At 40.3% G+C, this 27,793-nt stretch overlaps 1 protein-coding gene and 3 pseudogenes across 4 annotated transcripts in view; 3 read left to right on the top strand and 1 right to left on the bottom strand.

Moving 5' to 3' along the window:
* The window catches only part of LOC125346230 (cytochrome P450 2C18-like), a 262,366-nt gene that overhangs the window by 99,116 nt on the left and 135,457 nt on the right, over positions 1-27,793 (top strand). The gene's annotated exons all lie outside the window — the stretch shown is intronic.
* LOC125346240 lies at positions 406-27,418 on the top strand (annotated as a pseudogene).
* LOC125342153 lies at positions 9,801-10,681 on the top strand (annotated as a pseudogene).
* On the bottom strand, positions 17,911-18,958 carry LOC125346245 (annotated as a pseudogene).

The following is a 27,793-nucleotide window of genomic DNA, read 5'->3' as shown; positions in this document are numbered from 1 at the left end:
AGTTGGACAAGAGCAGTACAGTATTTTTACATGCAAGTTATGAGAATACTGATTATCCTGAGAAATCATAAGTGGCCAAATGGTCATTAAGCTGAGAAACCAGAATTCTGTATAATTTGGATAATACTAAATCAAATTATATCTTCAGTGTTTTTAGGCATGATGGGACACTTTAACAACTTATAAAAAAAACTTTATATAACTGAACTTCATCCCAGTACAATTAAACCACACAACCTTCAGGGTAAGTCCTAAAATAAAAGATAACAAAGGTAAAGAATATCTTATCACTGTCATTGCGACAAAGTCCACTGGAAAGTGAGATTTAAGTGCACATAGTTGACTGGTCACTTATGTGTCAAAAACCTATCGGCAAATTAGCGGGACGCATTACAAATGCTCTGGGTCACAAGCTCACAGTTGTCTCAGCAAGAAGAGAAGGCCTGCATGGATGCAGTCATGGTCCTGGTGCTGGGTCTCTCCTGCCTGCTTCTCCTTTCACTCTGGAGACAGGGCTCTGGGAAGGGGAGGCTCCATCCTGGCCCTACTCCTCTCTTAATCATAGGAAATATCCTGGAGATCGATGTTAAGGACATCAGCAAATCACTGACAAATGTAAGTATGCTTCAGGCTCTTGCATGGGAATAGAAAGGGAAGTGCATTGACCTTTGCTTTTAAAGAAAATGTGTGGCTGGATGTAGTATAAACAAAGTAAAATGCTCTGCTAAATTTGTATGTGTGGTTGCATTTTTCTCATTGTTAGAAATCACCGAATGTAGGAATCCATTTTGTGATTGAAGAACCATTAAATACTGCTCAGAAATGTGAACAACACAAAGTGAGGTGGTTGTGAATGAGTCTTCCTTTGTTTTATGTCCATTTCCTCAGATTGTTGCCTGGAGGTAACTGGAAAAGGAACCGATTGTCATTACAGATTTCTTCCATTTATTTTAGTCATCTTTGTTTTTTTTTGGGGGGGGTGACATTTTTTTGCCAGCCCTGGCCTTGAACTCAGAGCCTGAGCACTGTTCTTGGCTTCTTTTTGCTCAGGGCTAAAGCACTCTGCCACTTGAGCCATAGCACCACTTCTGGCCATTTTCTATATATGTGGTGCTGAGGAATCGAACTCAGTGCTTCATGTATATGAGGTGAATACTCTTGCCACTAAGCCATGTTCCCAGCCCCCCATTTCTTTTTTTTTTTAGTAGTGTAGTTAAAATAGGTCTCTGAAGAGTCATTTTATGTGTGATATCAAGAAAATAGCTATGCTCTGGAGCAGTATAAGGAATAAAAGGACCCAATTGATAATGTTAGAATTTGGTTGGATTCTGCATAAACCCTTTGTCTGTGGCTAGTCATTATAGCTGATAGAATTGTTCTTGCAGGTGTGACCTGAGTTGATGCTGCTTCTGTAGAGTCCTTCTGTATTTGTAACACTGGAAGTGTCAAACCTGTGGTGATTTACACATATAGATTTTCTTGTTTTTGACAGTACTGGGATTTGAACTTAGGGCTTGGAGCTTTCTGGTCAGGTGCTCTACTGTTGGAGCTGTACTTCAAGTCCTTTTGTTTCTGGTTATTTTTAAGAAAAGTTTCCTTGTTGTCCAGGTCAACTTAGACTGCTATCCTCTCATTGTAAGCTCTCCTGCCATTGTTAGAATGACAGGTACATGTTATTGCCTTATTTGGTTATTTTTTTGATTATTTATGCATTTATTTAATTACCGACAGTCCTGGGGCTTGAATTCAGTGCGCACACACTGTCCTGAGCTCTTTTGCTCAAGGCTGGTGCTCTTCCAGATGTGGCTGGAGCCCCATCTCTACTTGCAGCTTTTTTGTGGTTAATTGGAGATTAGACTCTCAATGACTTTCTTGCCCTGGATGGCTTTGAACTGTAGTTCTCAAATCTCAGCCATACAGGTGTAAGCCACTGGTACCTCATTCTATTTATTTTGAATTTTGAAATAGGAGCTCTTGAACTTTTCACCTGGGCTGCCCTTGAATTACATTCTCTCAATCTTCACTTCCTGAGAACCCAGGATTACAGGCAGGAGTCACTGGTGTTGAGCTAACTACACATTTCTAGTGCTCACCACAGAGCCAATAAATCAGTATCTCCATGGAAAGAGCTTTATAGATATCCCTGAAGCAGTTATTTATGTATTAATATCAAGGGGTATGGGGATCTGGAGAGATGATAAACTGCATCCATTTGAGACATTGGATAAACATGGTTCAAATTTGGATCTTTCATGTGTGAACTGTGGGATTCTTAAAAAAAATAGTTGAAAAATCCCAGACTGTTGCTTTCTTTTTTTGTAAAACAAGGTAACTATACCTGTCAAATGTATTCATTCATTTGATAATAAATTGAAATCTGTTTACCAACCATCTGAACCATTGCATGGCACATTTCAACCATGCATAAGTGACAGTAACCATGACTGTCATGTTTATGGATACATTTTAGGAACTCTGAAGGCAATGCAAAGTAGAATAAAGTATTCATAACAACAACAATAATAATATAAGAATTGATGATAGTATAAGGAAGAAATACTGGCAACATTTGCTAATTTTTGCATCTGTTTTCAATTTTCCAGTTCTCCAAAGTCTATGGACCTGTGTTCACTCTGTATTTGGGCATGAAGCCCACTGTGGTGCTGTATGGATATGAAGCAGTGAAGGAAGCCCTGATTGATCATGGGGAGGAATTTGCTGGATGAGGAAGTGTCCCTGTGCCTGATAAGGTTAATAAAAGCTTTGGTAAGTGTGCACACATATATGTGTCTACGTGTGTGTCAGGCAGTGGTCATTGGGATGGGGAAAATGAAACACTGGCTTGAACAGCTCCGCAGGCAGAGCTAGGCCACCTGTAGGGCTGAGATTTGTCAGCTTCCTCTTCTTTTCATGCTTTCTTCCTTGTTCCTGTATCTTGCTTCTTTTAGGAGTTGTTTTCAGCAATGGAGAGTCATGGAAAGAGATACGACATTTCTCCCTTATGACCCTCAGGAATTTGGGGATGGGGAGGAGGACTAGGGAGGACTGAGTTTATGAAGAAGAGCTGCCTTGTGGAAGAGTTGAGAGAAACCAATGATGGGTACTGGTTCACATGTCTGATTTCAACACACTGAGGTCCTACATAAGATCATTGGAGCAATTTAAGGGTGGCTGGATCTTTCATTCTGGACTTGTGTCTGTGAGTCCTAATGTGAAGGAATTATGATTGAAAGTAGAGAGAGAGCCAAGGGAGTTTGCACATGTGTACCGTGTGTACACGCACATCTAATGTGGGTGCAAAGAGGTTTATTAATGTACTCTCGATATCAAGTTAGTTTCTTTTGTTTTCAAATAAGAAATACAGATATAGGAATATGGATGTTTTGAGTTTATTTTCTGATGAGTAAGGGAGTGCCGGGCTCGGGTCGCCTCCCCTGGCACGGGGGTTTCAGGCTCTACTCTACTCTAATTGCTCCCTTTCTCATCCTCTCCCCTGGTCACCTGACCTGCAGGTAAGGCCAGAGTGGAGTGGGGGGCTCAGGAAAGACCTCAGGTGCACTCGGCCGTACGAGATCGCTTTTCCTCCCTCCTTACCCTTAAAGAAAGCCAGGCGTAAGCGGATCTCGGAGATGCTTCAAGAGCAAATCTGATTTAATAAGGGAGTGGCTAGCAGTTGATATAGTAGGGGGGTGACGAGAAAAGGGGTGATCGACCAAGGCTGGTGATAGGCTGGCAATCTTGTCATAAGATCCCCTCATGAGCTAACATCACCTGGATAGCACCACCCCAGGGGCAAAGCCCACGAGAATGGGGAGCACATGGGCTGGTGAGAAAGTTGTGGGGCTGGTCGCAAAGCCAGTTCTTCTGGTTCCGGACCCAGAGAATTGTGGCCTGCTTCCGCATTCCCCCAGGGCTGGGGGAAGGGTGGTGTCTTGGGAGCGCTCTCCTCTGCCCTTCCCCCTCAAGACCAAAGCTGAACCCCCACAAGGGAGTATTGTTTTCTCTTTAGTATAAGTTGAGGATAATTGATAATTTACTCCAAGTAAGCTAGAGAATATTTGAATATGATGGCCATGACTCCACCATGCTCCTGTGTGTGTGTGTGTGTGTGTGTGTGTGTGTGTGTGTGTGTCTGCCAGTCCTAGGGCTTGAACTCAGTGCCTGGGTGCTGTCCCTGTGTCTTGTCTTATCTTCTCCCTTCCTTCCTTCCTTCCTTCTGTCCTTCCTTTCCTCCTCCTTCTCCTCTGCCCCCTCCCTCCTATCCTCCTCCCCCTCCTCCTCCTTCTTCTTTTGCTTAAGACTAGTGCTCTACCACTTTAGCCACAGTTCCACTTCCAGTATTTTGGTAGTTAATTGGAGATAAGAGTTTCTGGGACTTTCCTAGCTCTGGCTGGCTTCAAACTGCAATCCCCAGTTCTCAGCCTCCTGAGTAGCTAGGATCACTACCACATTCCTATAGAGTAGGAATTACATGATATCCATTTTCATTTAATTAGACTATCTTTGTTTGACCCATTTACAGACATGTCTCAGAGTTTCTTTCAACTTTGTAAGTATAGATCTAACAGAGACCCTGTTATGCACTATTTAAATGTAAATTTGGGAACATTTTTCTTATGAAATTTATGGGCCATTTGATTATAGCTATATCACAAAGAACATCTTTAACTGACTTAACTCATAAAAAAGTAAACTTGGTACATGTTATGGACAGATGTGAAAATTCATTAAGATGTAGTAATCTGGTTTTATACAGATAGTACAGTATCCTATAATCCACAAAGTTTCAATTTGCCACATTAAATTTGGAATTTGGTTGGAAAAGGTAGAAAATTCTACTTCCTAAGGAAGGAATTCTTTTGAGAGTGAAATGGGAAATAAAAAAAAAATTATCAATTCTCTGTTTCTATTTGCTTCAGTTGGGAATTATATCTAAATAAAAAGTTCTCATTTTATCTTTTAGATAAATAAAAATCTATCTTATATTTGTTCATTCAACTGATTTATTCAGCTATTTATTATTAGGTTTTTAAAGTAGGTAGCCGGTAAAGGAGAACGCCATGCGGTTTATTCAGGCAGGAGAGAAAGTTTATTACCGAACTGCTGGCCTGTGGCCAAGGTGATCCATGGCCGGAGAGAAGGGAGAGAGAGAGAGGGGGAGAGAGGGGGAGAGAGAGAGAGAGAGGGGGAGAGAGAGAGAGAGAGGGAGAGAGAGAGAGAGAGAGAGAGAGAGAGAGAGAGAGAGAGAGAGAGAGAGAGAGAGAGAGAGAGAGAGAGAGAGAGAGAGAGAGAGAGAGGAGAGAGAGAGAGAGAGACCCCCACCCAGCCCTGCTTTATTTAGGGCAGGGGCAAGGGGTGTGGCCAGGTGGATTAGGAGGTGACCTCAGGGAAAGGGGAGGTAACTGCCTCCAGGTCTGCTGGTTACCCAGGTAACTGGGTGGAGACTTAATGAGGTGGGGGCATCTGCATGGAGCCCTCAGGGAGAGGACCTAACATTCCAGCCTTTTAATAGTTATGAAGAAGGATGAAGACTCTCTCTGGCTGCTTCCTGCTGGCAAGGGGCGTCGGCATTAGGGGTAAAAGGCAGAAATGTGGCCCCTCCTGGAGAAGGCGAGCAGCAGGGTCCCTTGGTGGTAGATGCCAGTCCTTGAATGAAGCCTGGAAGAAGTCTCATGAGGCAGGGGCTGGGCAAAAAAAAAAAAAATTAAGGCAAAAGGAAGGGTTTAGGGCACAAAATTAAAAATTGGATGACTTGGCTAGTTCTTATACTCAGGTATGGACATTAGATGGACAAGCTACTATCTCTTGATCCCCAGGCTCTGATTAATTTTGAAAGGGCAAGACAAAGTGACTCCATTTAGGATCTGACATAATTCTCCTCTTACTCCTCTCCATGATCCTTGTTCCCTGAACTGGCTGAGTCCCAGGGATCTAGGTGCTTGTTGCTGGGATGGCTTGTCCCCGATGGCATTCACAGGATTTGAACTCAGGGCCTGGGCACTGTCCCTGAGCACTTCTGCTCGAGGCTAGTACTCTACCACTTGAGCTCCACTTCCGGCATTTGGCTGGTAAGAGATAAGTCTCTTCAGCCATGCTTCCAGCCCGGCTCTTTGCTGGTTAGTTGGGAGATGTAGTTTGAGAGAGATTTTCTGCCCTGGCTGGCTTCGAACTGCAATACAAGGGAGTCTTTGCCACAAAAGCCCTTTTTGATTTCCAATTAAAACAACAAGGAGACCAAGGGGACTAGAGCTTACCTGTACCTTGCCAAGAACTGACCAAATACTTGCCAGAATTCTGCAATGACAAAACTCAGTAGCTGTGATGAGTTTTAGCACAGATATATAGCTAAATGGACATATTAACAAATGACATTTACACATACATACACAGATGGAACACACATACACACTGTGCACATAGTTTTTACAGCATGTAAAAATGCATTTCAGCAGTAGAGTCTTTTGGAATTCCAATAGTAAATGACATTTTTTTTTGCCCAATATTTTAAAACCATGTGGTCAATGCTAGAGAAAAGAACTTTTAGATATCTTTGCTGACAAAGAACATTGGTGGTCAAGCCTCAGTTTCAGAGGTCTGTGAAAAGAGGCAGCTTTGTGAGCAAGGCACACAACGATGGTACGACTTGGGAATTTTATAAAGTAAGCAAGTAAGCAGGAAGATGAGAGAGAGAGGGAGAAAAAGGAAGAGAAAGAGAGGAAAAGAGAAAGAAAGAGAGAGCCTGAATATAAGTGACTTCTAACCAATTACCATTGCAGTGGCAAAAACTGTATCTGAGCGAGTATTTCGAGCAGGCCTCATTGCACTGTCAAGAGGCGTGCTAGCAGTGTCCCGGCTCGGGTGTGACTGTGATGCAAAACCCAAAAAGCACGGGAGGGAGGCACCTGGTGAGTGGATGAGCTTACTGGGCAGAAGCTGCAGGCAGAAGCGGCAGAAGCGGCGGACGGAGCGGCAGAGAACCCGAGCAGCAGCAGTTTCACTCACCAGGGTAGACAAGTGGTGTGGAGGTGGATGTGGATGTGGAGGCCAGCAATGATATTAGTGAAAAGTGCCACGTGGCTACTCGCAGCAGTTCAGTTCGCGGAAAAAGGGCCGTCAGGACTGGGGATACTCCCAGAAAAAGGAGAAAAATAGATGGGAATTCTGCCTGTCTTGACTCTTAAGCCCTTCCCGAGTCACGGCACCATATATGTTAGGTTTTTAAAGTAGGTAGCCGGTAAAGGAGAACGCCACACGGTATTCAGGCAGGAGAGAACGTTTATTACCGAACTGCTGGCCTGTGGCCAAGATGATCCAAGGCGAACTGCTGGCCTGTGGCCAAGATGATCCAAGGCGGAGAGAAGGGAGAGAGAGAGAGAGTGACCCCCACCCTGCTTTATTTAGGGCAGGGGCAAGGGGTGTGGCCAGGTGGATTAGGAGGTGACCTCAGGGAAAGGGGAGGTAACTGCCTCCAGGTCTGCTGGTTACCCAGGTAACTGGGTGGAGACTTAATGAGGTGGGGGCATCTGCATGGAGCCCTCAGGGAGAGGACCTAACATTTATCATGAATAAAAAGTTTCCAGCTCTCCACTATTTTCTCACTCTATTCAGTACTGTATTTTCTACAGGATCTGAAGATGGATGTGATTCTACTCCAAATAATTCAATTTTGGGAGTTTTAAAAATGCTTTTCTTTCCAAAACCATAGACAGCTGGGATTAAAACTGAGTGAATCAAGACAGCAGGTACATACTGAGTATATTAAATTCTATTTGACTAGATTACTGTGACCAGCAGAAGTTTGAGACAAAAGCAATGTGTTTATAGATCTCTTTTATATGATTCATACTCCCTGAGGTCTATGCCCAAGGGTGCTGTGGTAAGGTCATAAGAGAGGTCAGTATTTCATTTTTCAGGAACTTGCATACTAATTTCCATAGTGGTTATACTACTTTACATTCCCACTAACAGTGTGTGAGGGTTTGTTGTCTTCCCTCACTTTCACCGCACTTGTTTGTTTTCTTGATGATATGGAATCTTAGAGGAATTTTGACTTACATGTCCTTTATAGGAAAAGATGTTGAATGTTTATGTATTTATTAGCCATTTATACTCTTGTACCTCCTTGTCCTTCTCATCTGCCCATTTTTTAAGTTGGATTAAGTTCTTTTGTTGTTTATTTTGTTGAGCTCTTTGTATCATTTGGATGTTAATCCTTTATCTGCTGAACAGCTGATAAGGATTTTCTCCCATTCTGTAGCTTAGTTGTCTCTTGATTCTGGTAACTGTCTCTTTTGATGTGGAGAAATCTTTAAATTTGATGTTAATTCCATTTGTCTTGTTCTTATTTCGTGGGCAAAGAGTCTTATTCAGAGTCTTAAATAGGGTCTTATTCTCTTCTTATATCTTCCAGGGTTTTTCTTATGTTTCTCTGTACTAGTTTCAAATTTTCAGATCTTATATGAAGATATTTGATCTTTTTGAAGTTGATTTTTTGTACATAGTCTGAGATATGGGTCTGGTTAATTCTTCTGCATGCAGATGACCAGTAATACAACCCACCAAACACTAAAAAGAGGATGAGAAGGAGGGTTTTATGGACTATAAAAGAGGTTGTAAATTTGTTCAAAGCATTCCATACCTATCTGTAGAATTGCCATAATAAATTACCACAGTGATTTACTGCTATTGGAACTAACAGTAATGGAATTACCATTGTTGTGTGCTGCTGTAATTTTAAAAATTATTTTGTAGGTTCACCCTTTGATCCTACTTTTATCCTGGGCTGTGCTCCTTGCAATGTGATCTGCCCCATTATTTTCCAGAATCGTTTTGATTATAAAGATGGGGATTTTCTCAACTTGATGGGCAATTTAAATGAACATGTCAAGATTCTGAGCTCCCCATGGATGCAGGTGAGGCAGATCCCCTCATCCTCAGAAATCAGTTATGGAGTTTATTTCATCAAGTCCCAAACTCCAAAGGTAGCAAAAAATGAATTGAATGTTTGACAACTCAATGCTGCTTAAGTGAGAATTTGGGAAAGGTGTCTGAACTCTTCACTTTACATCAAGAAAAACAGGGGCTCAACTATTGGGCTGGCTTCCAAACCTGTTATCTCTCTGTTTGGAAGTTTTAATAAAATCCCAAAGTACTTTTTCTATAAATCATTCTGGTCAATACCTAAAAGACACTCAAGTCGGCTGGGGATATGGCCTAGTGGCAAGAGAGCCTGCCTCGTATACATGAGGCCCTGGGTTCGATTCCCCAGCACCACATATACAGAAAACGGCCAGAAGTGGCGCTGTGGCTCAAGTGGCAGAGTGCTAGCCTTGAGCAAAAGGAAGCCAGGGACAGTGCTCAGGCCCTGAGTCCAAGGCCCAGGACTGGCAAAAAAAAAAAAAAAAAAAAAAAACTAAAAGACACTCAAGTCATTCAGTGGAGAAAGCTTCCATTATCCAACAGAGTTGTTGTGCAATCACTACTTGTTTGCCTTTTCCTGGTACATACTGGTAAGTAACTTCTCTACCACTGAGTTATAGGGAGTTATTATATATCTATAATAAAATTACCCCTCCGCAAGATGGTACCATATTGTATTAATATTTGTAGTTATAATTCCTAACCAAGGATTGCTACTTGATACTTATATCTCCCATCACAGTTTAAAAAATTAATATATTTTTCTCCTGCAGGTCTGCAATATTTTCCCTATTCTCACTGATTATCTACCAGGGAGTTATAACAAATTATATCAAAATTTCAATTAAAAAATTATCTTCTTCTTCTCTGGAAAACACCAAATGGCAGATGATGCCGGTACAGCGTGGGGGCCTAGTGGCCCTGTGGGCCCAGGCTTGGGAGGCCGTGGCAGCTTCCAAGGAGGCTTCGTAGCAGCCTTCGGGGTCAAGGTCGAGGCTGTGGTAGAGGCCGGGGTCGTGGACGCTGGGCTCGTGGAGGCAAGGCCGAAGACAAGCAATGGATCCCCGTCACCAAACTAGGCCACCTGGTTAAGGACATGAAGATCAAGTCTTTGGAGGAAATCTATCTTCTCTCCCTGCCCATCAAGGAGTCTGAGATTATTGACTTTTTCCTGGGGGCATCCCTCAAGAATGAGGTGTTGAAGATCATGCCCGTGCAGAAGCAGACTCGAGCTGGCCAACGCACCAGGTTCAAGGCATTTGTAGCCATTGGCGACTACAATAGCCATGTGGGTTTGGGTGTTAAGTGCTCCAAGGAGGTTGCCACTGCCATCTGAGGAGCCATCATCCTGGCGAAGCTCTCCATTGTCCCTGTGCAGAGAGGCTACTGGAGGAACAAGATTGGCAAGCCTCACACCGTCCCGTGCAAGGTGACAGGCCGCTGTGGATCTGTGCTGGTGCGCCTCATCCCCGCCCCCAGAGGCAGTGGGATTGTTTCAGCTCCTGTCCCCAAGAAGCTGTTGATGATGGCTGGTATTGATGACTGCTACACCTCAGCCAGGGGTTGTATTGCTACTTTGGGCAACTTTGCCAAGGCCACTTTTGATGCCATCTCCAAGAACTACAGGTACCTGACCCCTGATCCCTGGAAAGAGACCGTGTTCACCTAATCTTCTTATCAGGAATTCACTGAACATCTTGCGAAAACCCACACCAGAGTCTCTGTGCAGAGGACCCAGGCTCCAGCTGTGGCTACAATATAGGATTTTTATACAAGAACAATAAAGTGAATCAAGCCTGAAAAAAAAATTATCTTTTGGAAAAAGTGAAAGAACACCAAGAACACCAAGAATCACTGGATGTTAATTGTCCTTGAGATTTTATTGATTATTTCCTGGTCAAAATGGAGCAGGTAAAAATGTTAACATAGACACCATTATTTGATTTGTTTGAGTGTTTTTTAGTTTTTTGATACTTACTGATGCTGAAAGGCTAGGTTAATAATGTTTGATGAGTATTCTGAGTGCGTATTCTATGTGCAATTATGTTATTGAGTTTCAGTTACATTCTGTTCAGATCACAGATATGTTGCACAATTTTTATACTTTCAAATTTATTGAGCCTTTTGAATAACATAATATGCACTCTATCCTGGAGGAAGTTCTCTAGGCACTTAAGATAGTATAATCTGTCATTGGTGAGTAAAGTGCTTTCTGTAAGTTAGGTGTTCTGTATATGTGTTAGGAATAGTCAGTGTCTACTGTTAAGAAAAAATATCTTTTCCATCCAATGTTAGTTTATGAGTACACTGCTTTAGAATAATTCTGAGATTGATTTTTAAGAGAAATTTCATCCCTGAGCCCAGGATAACATTAAAAGTGGAGGGGAATCCAGTCATGTTCATGGTAGATATGGGAGCAGAAAATTCAGTATTACTAGCCCCGAGAGGGCTGATGTCCACTAAAACAACATGGGTCCAAGGTGCGATGGGCACCAAACCCTATAAATGGACTACTTGAAGAACAGTGGACTTGGGAGCGGGCCAGGTAACCCACTCGTTTTTAGTCATCCCTGACTGCCCCTATCCATTGCTTGGACGTGATCTCTTAATGAAAATGAAAGCTCAGATACAGTTCACAGGCTGTGGGGCTTCTGTGACGAACTCAAGAGAAAAGCCTGTTAGTATACTAATAACTAGCAAGTTAGAAGAAGAGTATAGGCTATACCAGCATCTCAAGCCTGAGTCTCTGGGCTACGGGCATTTCCCCAAGCATGGGCAGAAACTGGGGGAATGGGACTGGCAAAACATCGTCCTCCAATCTTTGTGGAACTGTTTTGAAAAACCTCCATACTGCTTTCCAGAATGATTGAACAAGTTTATGTGCCCATCAGCAGTGTATTAGAGTTCCCTTCTGGACATGTCCTCACCAGTATCTGTTATTGTTTGTTGTGTTGATAATGACCATACTAACTGGGCTGAAGTAGAATCTCAGTGTTGTTTTGATTTGTATTTCCTTGTGTCCAGAGATGTTGAACATTTCTTTCTTTCTTTTTTTTTTTTACTTTTTATTTTCAAACTGATGTACAGAGAGGTTACAGTTTCATATGTTAGGCAATAGATACATTTCTTTTACTGTTAGTCCCTTATTGTGTTTTGAATTTTGTTTTTTGCTGTGGTGATGTTACCTGTTTCATATCTGATCTTGTTTATTTGAGTGTGCTGCCTTCGTTTTTTGGTCAGGTTTGTCAGGGGTCTGTCTATCTTGTTGGTTTTTTTTCAAAGAACCAACTCTTAGTTTTGTTGATTCTTTCAATGGAATTTTTTTGTCTCTAATTGATTTAATTTTGATTTGGCTTTAATTATTTGCTTCTGTCTATTGACTTAGGGTTTGGCTTGTTGTTCTCTTTCGAGGAGATTAAGGTGCTGAGGTGCCAGACTTTGAAGTCAGGCCCCACCACGTGAACCCTATTTTAGAATCGAACCCTGAGCCAATCAGATTTGTACCTGTGTTCTAATCTTGCTTGCACAGCTGATTGTTGTAACCTTGTTCTTTGCCTTTATAAGCCCTGTGTAATCACAGCTCGGGGCTTCCTCCTAACCTCCGCTGTGTTGGTGGGTAGGACGAGGCCCGAGTTGCAGCTTGCTTAAATAAAGCCTTGCCTTGCTTTTGCATTTCGGAAATGTCTGAGTCTCGGTGGTCTTTTTGGTGGTGGTCTTGCGACTTGGCACAACAGTGGTTCCTTAAATTATTGAGTTGCTGTTTCTCCAGTTTGTTGGTGTATAAATTTTCCTCTGAGTCTGCCTTTTCTGTGTCCCAAAGGAGCTGGTACTTTGTGTACTCATTTTGGTTGAATTTCATAAACATTTGAATTTCTGTTTTAATTTCTTCAATGACCCACTGATGGTTAAGCAGTGTGTTGTTTAACCTCCATTAATTGTAGGATTTTCTGTGGTGGCTGTTTGGGTTGAGCTCTAATTTTATTGAATTGTGGTCAGAGAGAATGCAGGGAATGGTTTTGATATTTCTGAATTTGTACAGATTTTCTTTGTGCCCAAAGATGTGATCTATTTTGGAGGATGTTCCATGTGCTGCTGAAAAGAATGTGTATTCAGTTGTTGTTGGATGATATATTCTGTAGATGACAGTTTAGTCTATTTGGTCTATGCAATTGTTTATTTCTGTGGTTTCTTTGTTTAGTTTTTGGTGTGTTGATCTGTCCAGAGGTGATAGTGGAGTGTTAAAGTCCCCAACTATCAATGTGTTTGGGTCTATGAGTGTTTTTAGAGTCAGTAGTATTTGTTTGATAAAGTTGGGTGCTCCTTTATTTGGTGTGTAGATATTTAGGATGGTTTTATCCTCCTGTAGGAGAGATCCCTTTATTAGTATGTAGTAACCTTCTTTGTCTCTTCTTACCTTTTTTAATTTGAAGTCAATTTTATCTGATACTAGGATTGCAACACCAGCCTGCTTATGGGGACCATTTGCTTGGTAGATTTGATTCCACCCTTTCACTTTCAGTGCCAGAGCCAGCTGGCAGTGAAAGGGAATCCTGAATGAGGGGGCGAAGATTAAAGAAAAGAAAAAAATACAAGACTAGAGAAAAAAGACAAGAGACAAAGATGGGGTTCGGGAGGTCTGCAGCTCAAGATTGTAACTCAAGACTGCAGCCCCATTTAATCTTAACTTCCAGTTTATATACAGCTTAGGAACCAGGGAATGGCATAGGATTAACTAAGGTTTAAGAAAACAGGAAGGCCCTGAAGTTGGTAAATAACAAGAGGCAGTAAAACAAGATAAGGTTGAATGGTTTACATAAAAAAGACTCTTGTGGACATAATAAAACATTTCGGGATTAGTACTGTCCCTCAAGTAAACCATGTCCTTGCATGTCCTTGAGATAACAACATAGCCAGAGGTTAGGATGAACTTTGTTGTTGGCTCCCTAAGCCATGACCTTGCATGCCCTTGAGAGTATAGCCAGAAGTCAGAATGAACTTCGCTGTTGGCTCCCTACATTTTAGAAGATGTTTACTTTTGCTGGATAGATGTGTCTCTTAGAGGCAGCAGAAAGATGGATCTTGATTTTTGATCCAACTTATGAGCCCTTGTCGTTTGATTGATTAATTAAGTCCATTAATATTGAGAGTTAAGATTGAGTGATGATCATTTGTTCCTTTCATTATAGCTATCTTGTTAAAAGCTGTGTCTTCCCAATTCTTTTTTTTAAAGCTATAAAGTTATTTATGAAAATAGTCTATTTAGATTGTCCTTTAAATATATAATGATGATCAAAACATGATGAGAGGGGCAGGGAATATGGCCTAGTGGCAAGAGTGCTTGCCTCGTATACATGAGGCCCTGGGTTCAATTCCTCATCACCACACATACAGAAAATGGCCAGAAGTGGCACTGTGGCTCAAGTGGCAGAGTGCTAGCCTTGAGCAAAAAGAAGCCAGGGACAGTGCTCAGGCCCTGATTTCACGGCCCAGGACTGGCCAAAACAAACAAACAAACAAACAAACAAACAAAAAACATGATGAGAACATACATTCCTTTGAATTATGTCCATAACAATTTAAATATACAAATCATACTGTCAAACCCCAAAGACTATTTCTACATAAAATACAGACATAGACAAATTCAGGATCCAAGTCAATTTTAAAAAATTACAAGAAACAAAACAACAAAATAATAGGTATATACAGTTATTATAAACTTGAAAAAAAGCTGAAAAATGGTGTACTGTTGACACAATTTAAGTAAATACTATTCACTAAGGCTTTTAAATTATACTTGCTTTAATTTTGTTACATAATGAATTTAAACTGCAAATGTTGAAGCAATAAAAACTGAAATCAAAGTTATTCTTGAAACATTCTTATTTACCCACATGGGTAAAAAAAGTGAATTACATAAGTAACCATTTAAAAATTCAGGTATTTGGCAAAGCAAGGCACATAGGACCACTTTTTTTTTTTAACATGAAAGGGCTTTATCTTTGTTCCTATAATTACTTAAAATGTTCTGGAGATGCTTAAAATGATTTTCAATATAGTATAAATAGTTTTATAAGTGTTCTATAGAGCATATACCAATAGTAATTTTTTTTTACAGGGGATGCTTAAGTGATTAGTTCTAAACTTTTGTTTAATAAAAAAAGCAGTTGAATGATGATATTTTAAAAGTTTAATAATTTGATATGTAAGAATATTTAATATTGTATTGTTTGAAACACAATGTCAATTAGTTCCTTCCAGACTGATATGAATCAACTTTAAATATCAAGCTACCATTCCATTCTGTGAAATTCAGTGACATTCAAGGTAAACTTGTGTAAACATTTAAGTTTTGCATATGTAAACTATATATTCCATCATAAAAGGACATATATCTATTGCATTTCCAACTTCCTTTTTGCCAGACCATATTTTTAATTTTAATAGAACTGTCAGCATTCCTCTTACATGAATTAATACATCTTTACATTCAACAAATAGTTGAACAATAACAAATACACTTCTAAAAGTATATAAAGTTAATCAAGGAATCATCAGTATAAAAGCTTGACACATTAAGATCTTTAAAGTAAACAAAACACAAACCAGTTACTCAAAATGTCATTATCTGTATATGATGCAGAACAGGACACAAGCCAGTCTTCCCAAATGTGATCATTCCCTTATGAATTAACAAGTATAAACTATCTAGCACAATAATCTCATACCCACTAGAAAACTAAAATATAAATTATGCCTAGTAAGAAGTTTGCTTTGAAAATATGGTTTAGACTACTTAGTGTATTTTTATAACTCTTAATTACATTTTTATAATCTTTGTTAGGAAGCTTGGAAATTGTGGTTTTGTTCATCTGAAAATTTTTTATTACTTAAACCTAATATCAAATAATTTAATTGAATAAAACTTTAAAGGTAAAAACAGGAGCAGACAAAACCTAAATTAACAATTACTTGTGAATACACACTGTACCAGTACATAATAATAGTTCCAAGAATAATGTGACCTAAATACAAGTCTTTGCTTTTAGTCTTGAATTCTGTGTATTTTCAAGATTTGAATTTCACTTACAAGTAGGTAATAGGATATAAGCCCAAATGCTCTTGCAGTCTTAAAACACCATGCAAAGGATGTGCACAGTTCTTAAACAAAATATTTTAGATTAAAGGTGATCACTGAAAATCATGTCTGCATTCAGAAAGTTTGGTACCATTTTGATATCAGCAAATCGTATTTCATAATTTTAAGCACTTTTAAGATGAATGCAGTTAAAGTAGGCCTATAGAGACTATGTTTGTATTAGCAAGTAACATAGCCAGTCCAACTTAGTCAAGAGTACGTAACAGTTCATAACAACAGTATTTTTGAGTCAAAATCTAGCTAACAAAAACCTATGACAACTCTATAAAAATGTCTTTTGCACTGTTTATATCTATTAAGTGGGATTTTAAAATATATACATTATAAATAAAAAATAAAATACTTCTTATACTCAATAGGCAATTCTGCATATATGTAGTCAATAATTCAATTAAACTTATATTCCAACGATAGAAAAACAATTTTTGCCCACTGCTTCATATATGTCTAACATATTTTCTCTCCTTTGAACTTATTAAATAATTCAATGTAACTTGCATCCTCAATTCCAGTGTTAAAAAGGAAGGAAATAAAAAAAACATCTCCACTATTGTAAAGCAGCAGCTCTAGTGGGGACGCTGACAGAAATCAGAATTCAGTTATATCACACGGTCAAATGATAAGAGGATTCCTAGAGTCAGTGGCTATGAGGGGCCAAAAAATTCTTCAGGCCAGTTTGAACTAAAAGTTACAGTGCCATTTAAAATAATGTGCTTTGGCAATAGGGAATGTCTTTAAGAAAGTAATTTTGGTCTCTGAAATGTATTCTACTACCTTTTTAATTGTTATTTTTTCAACAGTTATAGATCAAAGGAAGTTTTTGCAAAAAAAGTAAAATATTCACTGAAATACTTTCTAATAATATACGGTATATGCACAACAGTTCAAAATTGTCCTCAGAAGATTTGTAGAAAAGTATTATCTCTCTCTGCCCCCAACTATTTTATTTAAACTACATTTTAAAACTTAAATGCCAATTATCCACACATTTAAAATATTAAGAATGTCACTGATTTGGAGTGAAGAAATGCCAATTTGAGGATTATGGATATAACTGGCTTAGTGTCAAAGTCACTGGCTATTATCTAGCATAGGACCAGCTGGATTGCTTAGCTGTATCAAAGCCCTAAATAGTCTGAATATATATATATATATACATATATATATATATATATATACACACACACACACACATATATACATATATATCACATATGTACACATACATATATAAATACATATATGTATATTTATGCACATATATAAGCATATATATATCCAGATGTCTCTCTGTACCAAATTTACATATGAATTTTATTGCTGTTTTGACCCAAATTCATCAAATTTTATACAACTGAACAAATATTTATCAATCCTTTGTTCAGTAAACTTGTATAAATATAAAAATATCAGATAAATAAAAATTGTTTTCTAAATCATATTTCTATTTGTTTTATAGGTAAGTATAATTTCTGAACTCTGAATATTCCATGAGATTTGATTTATCTGTACAGAGAATAAAAAATTTTGTTAAGTGTAAGTAGATCTAATTTGCAAAAATTACTATGTGACATTTATGTGCTCTGGCAAAGAGTGCATAGAACAACTGCTACAATCAGAAAGGTAAACTCTTTAAGCTGAGCTTTCATGTTTCCTCCCTACCCTTGTTCTAATCCTAACCCTTGGAAAGACTTTCACATTTCAATTTCTACATGTAATGTTTTGTTACATGTACAGTACACATATTTAATCCTTATGCCTGTGGGTTTTCAAACCATTTGAACAAGGTGATCAGATTCAGCATGATTCAGAATCTGTAGAAGTCCTCTGTGCGAGATTAATGTTGAGACTCCTAGCGCACCATCGCGAAAAACCAATTAAAGACAATATACACCTACGCTTTTGTGGAATTTCCTGCAGGTTTGGTGTCATAACCGTATAAGAAGGTAGCTGTTATCACAAGGATGGCTCCAAGGAAAAAGACACTGGTTGGCACAAAATCTTGTAGCCAAAAATAGGATATCAGTGTTGATAATATTATGGATAGAGAAGTTGCAAATCCTTTTAAAATATTATCCACATACTTAATAACAGCAGCAATTACAAGGCCCCCAAGTGCCTGAAGAATGACAACTATCCATGTTGGCCGTTTATACACCTGAAAAAATCCATTCTTTGATACCAATTCTCCATCATAAACATACACACCCATTAATCCAAATATGCTTCCAAATAAACCAAGCTGAATGTTTCTTATCCATACAGATTGTTTTGTTACTTTTAAGATTTTCTCAAAATAAACTCCAGCAAAGCCACTTAAAAAACAAGCTGTGAGAACTGCCATTAGGCCTACAAATTGAAAGGCAGCTGAAAGTTCCTTAGAATCAAGCTCTTGAGACTCTGAAGGCCACTGTACCAAAGCAACTCCAGTCATCAAAATCACCAAGGAGAGCCACTGGTACACACCTAGTTTTTTACTAAGCATAGACACAGAAAATAATGTTGTTCTAAGAATTTTCAACCTATATGTAACCTGATAAGTAGCTGCATCTAGATTTGACAGTGCCACATACAGCAAATTATTCTGGAGAGTATATATCCCTGATGGAATAGCAAGTTTAAGTGTTTCCATAGGTTTGTTAAGAATTTCATCATGAAGAACTCGATTCAGTGCTCTCAGACTACATTCTACTACTGTCCTTGTAGACGAAAAGGATGAAGGCCATTATCTTCAAAAGTTCAGCAACAACCACTGCTGTAGAAGATAAGGTAACGAGGTCCCTCCTCTTTTAAAGTCCTAGAATAACGTATGGTTAGAGCCAAACTGGTAGTCTGAAAGACCAAAATTCCCAATGAGAGATACTTTAAGTTAGCAGACATTGTTTTATCTGCATTCTCCATCCTCCTGGCTCAGCAGCAAGACTGGGCGCCCCAGGCTGCCGAGCCACCATGTCCGCCGCGACTGCCAAGCGGCAGCACCTCCAGCTCCAGCCAAGTATCAGTTACATTTTTTTTTCTTTTTCTGGCCAGTCCTGGGCCCTGAACTCTGGGCCTGAGCACTGTCCCTGGCTTCTTTTTGCTCAAGGCTAGCACTCTACCACTTGAGCCACAGCGCCACTTCTGGCTATTTTCTATATATGTGGTGCTGAGGAATCGAACCCAGGGCTTCATGTATACGAGGCAAGCACTCTTGCCACTAGGTCATATCCTCAGCCCTCTTCCCAATTCTTGATCTAATATTCTGGTTTTCTATTTAGGGTTCATTTCTCTCTCTGTATTGGGATCTTGATTATTTTCCCTGTATAGTACATCTTTGAGGGTTTTCTGTAGAGCTGGTTTGGTGGAGATATATTGCTTCAGTTTTTCCTTACAGTGGAAGACTTTTACTTGACCTTCAGCTATGAATGAGAATTTAGCTGGGTACAGTATTCTTGGTCGGTAGTTATTTTTATTTAGGGTTTGGTTTACATCATTCCAGGCTCTCCTTGCTTTCATGGTCTCTGCTGAGAAGTCTGGGGGGTAATTCTGATTGCTTTTCCTTTATATGTGATTGTTTTCTTCTCCCTAACAGCTTTAAGGATTCTTTCCTAGGACTCTATTGATCCTCTTTTGATCACAATGTGTCAAGGGGATGTCCTATTCTGATCTGGTCTGGTCTTGTATCTGTATAGGCCTAGCCTTCTGGTTATTTGGGAAGTTCTCGGCTAATATTCTGTTAAATAGGTTGCCTATTCCATTAACTTCTTTCTCTAGGTTTTCCTCAATACCTATTACCTTTAAATCCGGCTTCGTGATTGTATCTTGGAGTTCCTGGAGTGATCTGTTTGTTGACTGGATTGGGTTTGTATTGACTTTTGATCTTTCTCTATAGATTCTAGGGAATCTTCAGCTCCTGAGATTCGATCCTCTGCTTCAGCTAGTCAGGACTGTAGGCTAGCTACTTGATTTCGAATTTCTTTTCCTTCTGACTAGTCTTTCTTGATAATTTCCATGTCCTTGCTGTAATTATCTCTTAGGTCCTGCATGGACTTCTTTACTTCATTAACTTCATTAATTTGGTTTTGAGTGCTGTCTCTCAAGTCTTTTAACGGGGTAGCTATCTTGACTCTTGAAGTTCATTTATCTTTCTATTTGTCGAGACCATGAAATCGTCTATTACTTTATGGAAGGATTGCTGTATTGATTCAAACTTTTCACTTATCATGTTTATCAGTAGACTTTGTAGAGCATTTTGAGGGCTCTCTTCTATGTCTTTGATTGACTGCTCTGCTTCCTGCTTGTTTTGAGTGGGAGATGAGACTCCATTGTTTGCCATCTTTCTTGTGTTTCCTCTGCTCATTTGGATTGGGAATGCCAATCTACAAGCACCTGTGAGCACCATTTAAGACCCAAAGCAGCCCTTACCAAGCACTGTTGTGTAAATCTTAGAAGTTCACAATTATATGTAGATACCTTATATACCTGTATATAAACTTAGATTTGGTGTTCCTAAAGAAATTAGTTTTGATATAACAACCAATCCTGTGCCTTGTATGCAGTAGTTACTTATTTACTGTTACAACCCTATGAGCAATTTTTGTTCTTATATTAAGTTCTTTTAGGACTGACTTTCTCTATGAACCCCTTTGATTCAATCTGATTGAGCAGGGATACCCTCTATCCAATAACCAGAAGTAAATGGAATCTGGATATCCTGAAAGTAAATCAGGAGGGTAGGTTAGAGGTACTAAAGAGAATAGAGTAAAATGTATGGGGAGGGGGTGATGATTTTGGTTTAGTTTAAGTGGCGTGGCAATGTGGAGAAGAGTAGAATCAGTAGAAAGAAAGAACAGGTTAAAATGATAGACAATGGAGAGTTAGCAGAAAAGAGTGGAGGTGTTACTCATAGGAAAGTAATGTTAAAGAAAGAGAATGTGAAGAGAGAAACAAAAGAAAAAATACTGGAAGACAAATGCACAAAACAGAGAAAAATTATTTTTAAAAAAAACCAGAAAAAACAAACAACTAAAAGAAAACCTCATAAAACATACAAGCAAACAAAGAGAAAAGAAAAACAGTAAACCAACAACATCTCAGAAATGAAAAAAAAATTAGAAAAGAAGTTTAAAAAATGTTCTAAAAAAATGGAGTCTTCTTTGTATGGGTGGGCTGTCTACAGTCTCTGGTTTCCTTGCTATGGTCTGCAGTCCATTTTGCTGCTTGGCTGGTTTGACTTGCTTTCAGTTTGCAGGGGGTGGATCTGCTTTCACCCCCCTCCCCTGTTCGTGAAATCCTGGGGCTCTGTGGTTCACACAGCTTGCAGGTAGGACTTGGGCATCCTCTGTAGATGGGGCACATGAACAGTCTTGGGAACCATGGCTCCTCCTGTCTGCTTGGGGCCCGCTTTTAACACCTGGCTGTGAATAGGCTGTGGACTCAGCAGGGCGGGGCATTTCTGGCCTGGTTTACCCAGCTTCGAGTCACTTCCCTGGGGGAGGTTCCTCCCTTCTGGGCGGGGCAGCCTCCTGGGTGGAGCTGGCTATGGAATTCAGCTCTGTTTCAGGCTGGGAATTGGTCTTCCTCTGTGATGGGACCGTTTATCTGTCTCGGGAATGGTTTGTTCTCCCATCTGGTTCTTCCGTTCCATGGGTAGCTGTTTGCTGCTTTCAGTTTTAATTTAGAAATTCCGGCAGGCAGGGCGGGGCACCTCTGCTGAGTTCACCTGAGAGTGTGAGCCACAGCCCCGCCCCCCGAGCCTCTCGGCTGAGGAGGGATCGTTCTCCTGGGTGGAGCTGGGTCTCACTGGTTGGTCCCTTTTGCCCTTTTCAAAGATGACCCCTTTGTCCTCATTTTCCCCAGGCCTGCTTTAGTTACAGACTTGTCTGACTCTTTGCCAGTGTCAAAGATGGTGCTTTTTTATGGCGGTGGGGGAAGGGATGCCTCCAGAAGCTGTTCTGTGGGCACGGGTGAGAATGTCTTTCACGGGGTACTCACGCTTTCTCTGCGATTTTGGCCTGACCATGCTCAGCCTGCGATTCGTGTTTGTCTGCTGCCATCTGGAGGATTTCTCCACGGTCACCTCTGTGTGCTTTAGGTGCATGGAATGCGGGGAGCTGTGCTGGCGCCAGCACTGGTGTGGTGGCGGTCTTGCGCTCGAAGGACAAATCTGTGTTTTCAGGCCAGCAAAGTCGATTTTTCCTTCTTGGCCAGGATCCCTGGACTTTTATAACTTACTTTGGCTGTCTTTCTAGGACTAAAAGTTTCTCGGGAGTGGGAAACCTGCAATGTCCAAAGCAGCTCAGCTAGGGCTCTGCTGCTCCTCTGCCGTCTTCCCAGAAGTTGATGTTGAACATTTCTTCCAGTGTCTATTGGACATTTTTACTTCTGAGAAGAGTTTCTTTGGCTTGTTTGCCCATTTATTAATTGGGCTGTATAAACTAATAAATACATTAGGTGGTATGAAAGTGTATACAAATGCATTAAATGGAAAAAACTCAATATAATTCCTTAGGAAGGCAAAGTCAAAGTTCAATGAAATGAACACCAGGGAATGGGTACTTTAAAGGAATGGGGTGGGGTTAGACATGGGAAGAAGGGCAGACAAATGAAGAGGAGCAAAATTCAGTCAAGAATTCAATGCACAAAAGAGGTGACATTGATCATCTTATCTACCATCTTTTAGATCAAACAGCTTCTCTTAATACTGTACTATCTAAGGTCTGTGTTTGCTAACCTTATAACATGGTGGGTTGTTTTAGATTGTTATTTTCCAGATCCTTATAAATACTCTGTCAGATAACTGTATCAAACTGCTTTTAGGAAAAGCACAATCCACAGTCACAGTTTACTTACGAAAACTTGAGATTCACGGCATCTGATCTGTTTGGTGCGGGGACAGAGACAACCAGCACAACACTGAAATATGCTCTGCTGCACGTCACAAGTAGGACCACAGGTGGAGAGTTAGAATTCCAGAAAGATGCTGGGAAGAAACCATAGTGCCCTTTGTCTTATTTGTCTGAGAGAAGCTTCATTATTTAACCTTACATGCCACCTATTACAATCTGTCCATACTTAAGGAGTGGATTGAAATAGGTTATCTTTGCCTAAACTAGAGGAAGAAGAATGAGGGAAATGAAGGCAGCATAGTAGAGGGGAAAAAGCAGTGGAAATGTTGTACTGCAACTGGAATTGCATTTCTATGACAACTGCATCATTTTTCTCTTATTCTTTATTTCTCACTTGTATCTAACCAGCTAAGGTCCAGGTAGAGATTGATAATGTGATTGGCAGACACTGGAGCCCCTGCATGCAGGACAGGAGCCAAATGCCCTACACAGATGCTGTGCTGCACGTGGTCCAGAGATACATTGGCCTTCTTCCCACCAGCCTGCCTCATTCAGTGATTGTGACATTAAGTTCAGAAGCTACCTCATTCCCAAGGTGAGCATTCTCCTTCTATTCTGCACCTCAGTGGTCTTGCTTTCTCCAGATATACAGTCAGATTCTAATGTTCCATTTTCACAAAGTGGGAGAAATGTAAAATTTTTACTTGTGGCAGATCGATAGAATTTGTGTTATTTTAAAGGCAGCCAGGGCCCAAGAGAAAGGCTTAGCAATGATCAGGAAGCTAAATTTTCCCAGGCTTCAGAATCTGAGCATATCAGCAGCAGTGTTTTAACAATATTTAAGAGTGCTTGAACAGTATTTAATTTCCATCCAGTTGAACTTTCTGCAATACTGTCAGTTCCACCTTGTGCACATTGGTCCCATCAGAGGAAAAGTTGCCAGCACCATCTTCCACAAAATTTTCCCTGGTGTTTTCCTAGAAGGTTTTTTTTCCCATTGGCTCTTACATTTATATTAATGACTATTTTCAGGTTAAATGTGACCTCTAGTACAGAGTATTAGTCAGGGTCCTATTTTTGCTATTCTTCTTTTATGAATTTGCAATTGTTTGGATTATCTCTTTTATATCTAAAGAAGCAATTTTATATATTAGTTAAAAACATTCAACAGATGAGTTTCCTTTTTCCAGAGCTGAGGACCTTACACTTGCCAGGCAAGTGCTCTTCTACTGAGCTAAATTGTCACCCCCTCAACAGATGTTTTTTAAATGAGATTATAGACATAATGTATAGTGTATAATAAATTTTGGCATAGAATTTTTCCTCCTCTGTATTAAAAAACTTAATTGGAGCTGGTAATATGCCTTAGCAGAAGAAGGCTTGCCTAGCAGGCATGAAGCCCTGGGTTCAAGTCCTCAGCACCACATATACAGAAAAAGCTGCATGTGCCACTGTGGCTCAAGAAGTAGAGAGATAACCTTGAGCAAAAAAACAAAAAAGCGAAAAAGAAGAAGAAGCTCAGAAGAAGAAGCTCAGGGACAGTGTTCAGGCCCTGAATCCAACCCTCTGGACTGGAAAAAATAATTAAATCATGCCAAGCTCAGGGACTCACATCTGTAATCTGAACTATTTGGAGGCAGGGAGCAGAAGGATGATGGTTCAAAGCCAATAAGAGCAAAAGTTAGGAAGACTTCATCTCAACAAAAACTATTGGGTGTGTTGGGACATATCTGTCATCTCAACTACACTAGAAATAAGTAGTAAGATTACTGTTCAAGGCTGACCCTGGGAAGAAATTCCAGACCCTATCTAGAGAAACAATAAAAAGACAAAAGGGCATTGAGGGTGACTCAAGTGGTAAAATACCTGACTATCAGATTGTGGGGCACTGACTATGGATTTAAGAGGCGGTCCTAATAGGCTTGCCTCTTCTCCTGCCCTGGGACCGCGTGGCCATTAGCCACTCCTACCCTCTCCGGGTCCGGAACAGGAAAGGTTGGCTCTAACCAGCCCTGTCTCCCGCCTTGGACCCCTTGTGTGCCAAGATGATGGTAGGCGGAACCCAGGGGGCAGTCCTGTGGGATGTGAGGACCGCCCATAGAGGAAGTTCCTTGACGTCACTGTGATGGAGAGCTCATAATCAGCCTATCGCCATGTCTAGCTAGCCACTCCAAATCCCTCCCCTTCCTGCCATCATTACTGCTATATAAACCCCACCCTGAAAATACAGCCATTGGATTTCACGTGATGTTTTCCCCGAAGCTCCTGGCATCCTGAGTCCTCATTTCAAATGTAAGAAGGCTGGGTGGGCATTATTCGCGACTACACATGTCCTCAGCTTTTTTACACACTAGGGCATGCTCCAGCCTTTCCTCTGCAGGTCAGGAGAGAGCGTGCCAGGGCTGAGGGCCCTACAGCAGATGTAAGGCCCTGACTTTTTCCCTACTACTGCAAAACAGCTAAACAAAGAACAAACAAAAATCACCAAAAAAAAACCCCACATTAAATCTAACAGTAGTGTAAAGAACTATTTTATACCATGTCTGTCTATCTATCTATTATCTATATATCTATCATCTTTCTGTCATCTACACTTCAATGATTCAGTGAGTGTGTGCTATGAAGAAAGGTTTCTCTAATATAGTAATAACAGCAATTATACTCCAGAAGTCTCATTGACACAGGATATTATCTAACACATATCATATATTTAAGCACTATTCGTATTTTTATAAATATCCATACAGCTTTTTAGCTCTTTTGAAATTCAGGTTCCAGTCAAAGGGCAGGTCTACAACATGGTCTATATAGAGTACCTTGGTTTGCTGTTTGCTTTCTGTGTGTTGACTTCAGAAGAGTCCCAGCCAGCCTTTTAAAATGTTCCTCAGGCTGGTTATGCATGATTGTTGGTTTTATTTTTTATTTTTTGAAGAAATTAAGTTACAGTTATGCCTTTGGCAAAACAAACCACAAACAGCAGTTTATGTCTGTCTCAGTCATTTGGAGAGTTAGACCAATGCACTGTTATCTATGCCAGTATTAATTATACCAAATCTTCATTTGGTGAGGTTGTATGTATCTGATATCTCTATTGCAGAGACGCTGCTCTCATACATAATAAAAATATGTCATATAGTACTTCAATCCTGCTTGCTAAATCACTGGCTCGTTTAAATTTTTCCTTGCCTGAAGTGAAAACCTTCCGTGTATTATCTCAAAATTAGGACATTTCTAATGTATTATCCTTTAGTTTTCTTCTAGTTGTCTTCATTCCAATAAATATTAACACCCACATTGTAAATTAGGTCAAATAAACCAGAAGGCAATGAAAAACCTCAGTAGTATTATATTGGATTTAGGCTTTGGCATCATTGCAGATTTTGTTAACTATTAGCAAAAGTAAAAGTTCTGTGAAAGTTCTCTGACCACATGCCCCAGACATGTAAGTGCAAAGAAAGTCTTCCACTTGAATCCATATTCCACATGTGAATGATGTGAAACTGAAGTAATGAATTAAACCAGCAGCTCCCAACAGACCCCAGGGCCAAAGCTTACTGATGAGGAGAAGACATTGAGAAGTTAGGGCAACAGGGCTGGGAATATGGCCTAGTGGTAGAGTGCTACATGAAGGCCTGGGTTTGATTCCTCAGCACCACATATATGGAAAAAGTCAGAAGTGGTTCTGTGGCTCAAGTGGTAGAGTGCTAGCCTTGATCAAAAAGAAGCCAGGGACAGTGCTCAGGCCCTGAGTTCAAGCCCCAGGACTGGCAAAAAAACCCCATAAAACCCAAAGATATGGCAACAGATTCTTAGTGTTTCAACTGCTCTTGGAGGGCATTTCATTAAAATGACTGACATTGGCCTCAGACTCTTTCTTGTTTGTTACATGACTATCTGTTAGAATATGCTCCTGCTTGTGTTTGGTGGGTTTGTCTTTAACATTCAAAGCGTTGGTCTGGTTGATTTGTACTGTATCTTTCAGCTCTGTCACTTGTATATAACAAGGCTATCTGTTGTTCCCATGGCGCAATAGTAACATAACTGACATCTGTGCTGCATGACCACAAGGAATTCCCCAACCCACAGATGTTCAACCCTGGCCATTTTCTAGATGAGCATGGCAATTTTAAGAAAAGCGATTACTTCCTGCCTTTCATATCAGATATGTCAGGTGACAAGAATAAATAGTTATGGTCATATTATATGCAACAAGTGAATATTTCCCTTCTTTATTTACAGGAAAAAGAATTTGTGTGGGAGAAGGCCTGGCTCCCATGGAGCTGTTTTTATTCCTAGTCACTATTTTACAGAACTTTAAACTGAAACCAATGGTTAACCCACAGGACCTTGATACCACCCCATTTGCCAATGGGTTTGCTTCTGTGCCACCGTCATACCAGATCTGCTTCACTCCTGTATGAAGGGAAGAGATAGCCTGGTTGCTGCTGTGCTGGTTTACCATCTGCCTTCTCTCTTGGAACTCACCCACCTATCTTCCTTTGACTGCATGCACCAAAAACTTGGTCACTGAGGGTAGTCACATTTTTGTGCAGAACTCAGTACCAGAACTACTTCATTAGAGTTGGGGAACATCTCACTGGCTGGAGGCCCTCTATATCATCCAGGTTCCTCATATTGTGTTATCAGACCCCCTAACAGAGACTAGGTATAGCTTTCTCCTTCTGACACACAGGGTCACAGCTCAACATGGTGGTAGCCTAGGTCATGAGCCCCTCATGACTAACAGCAGCACACAAGGTGACAAAGAGCAAGGTGGGAGAGTGGCATCATGGAGGCTTTGTCCTTTCATTGCACATCTTCCCCCTAGGGCTGAACCACCTCTAGGACCATTGGTTTCTTCACCTTTTCTTGGCTCTTTGAATCTGAG

The sequence above is a fragment of the Perognathus longimembris genome, chromosome 2 (genome assembly GCF_023159225.1).
Source record: "Perognathus longimembris pacificus isolate PPM17 chromosome 2, ASM2315922v1, whole genome shotgun sequence".
Taxonomy (NCBI): Eukaryota; Metazoa; Chordata; class Mammalia; order Rodentia; family Heteromyidae; genus Perognathus; species Perognathus longimembris.
Note: the sequence above shows the minus strand (reverse complement) of the source record. Positions and strands in the feature narration are given on the sequence as shown.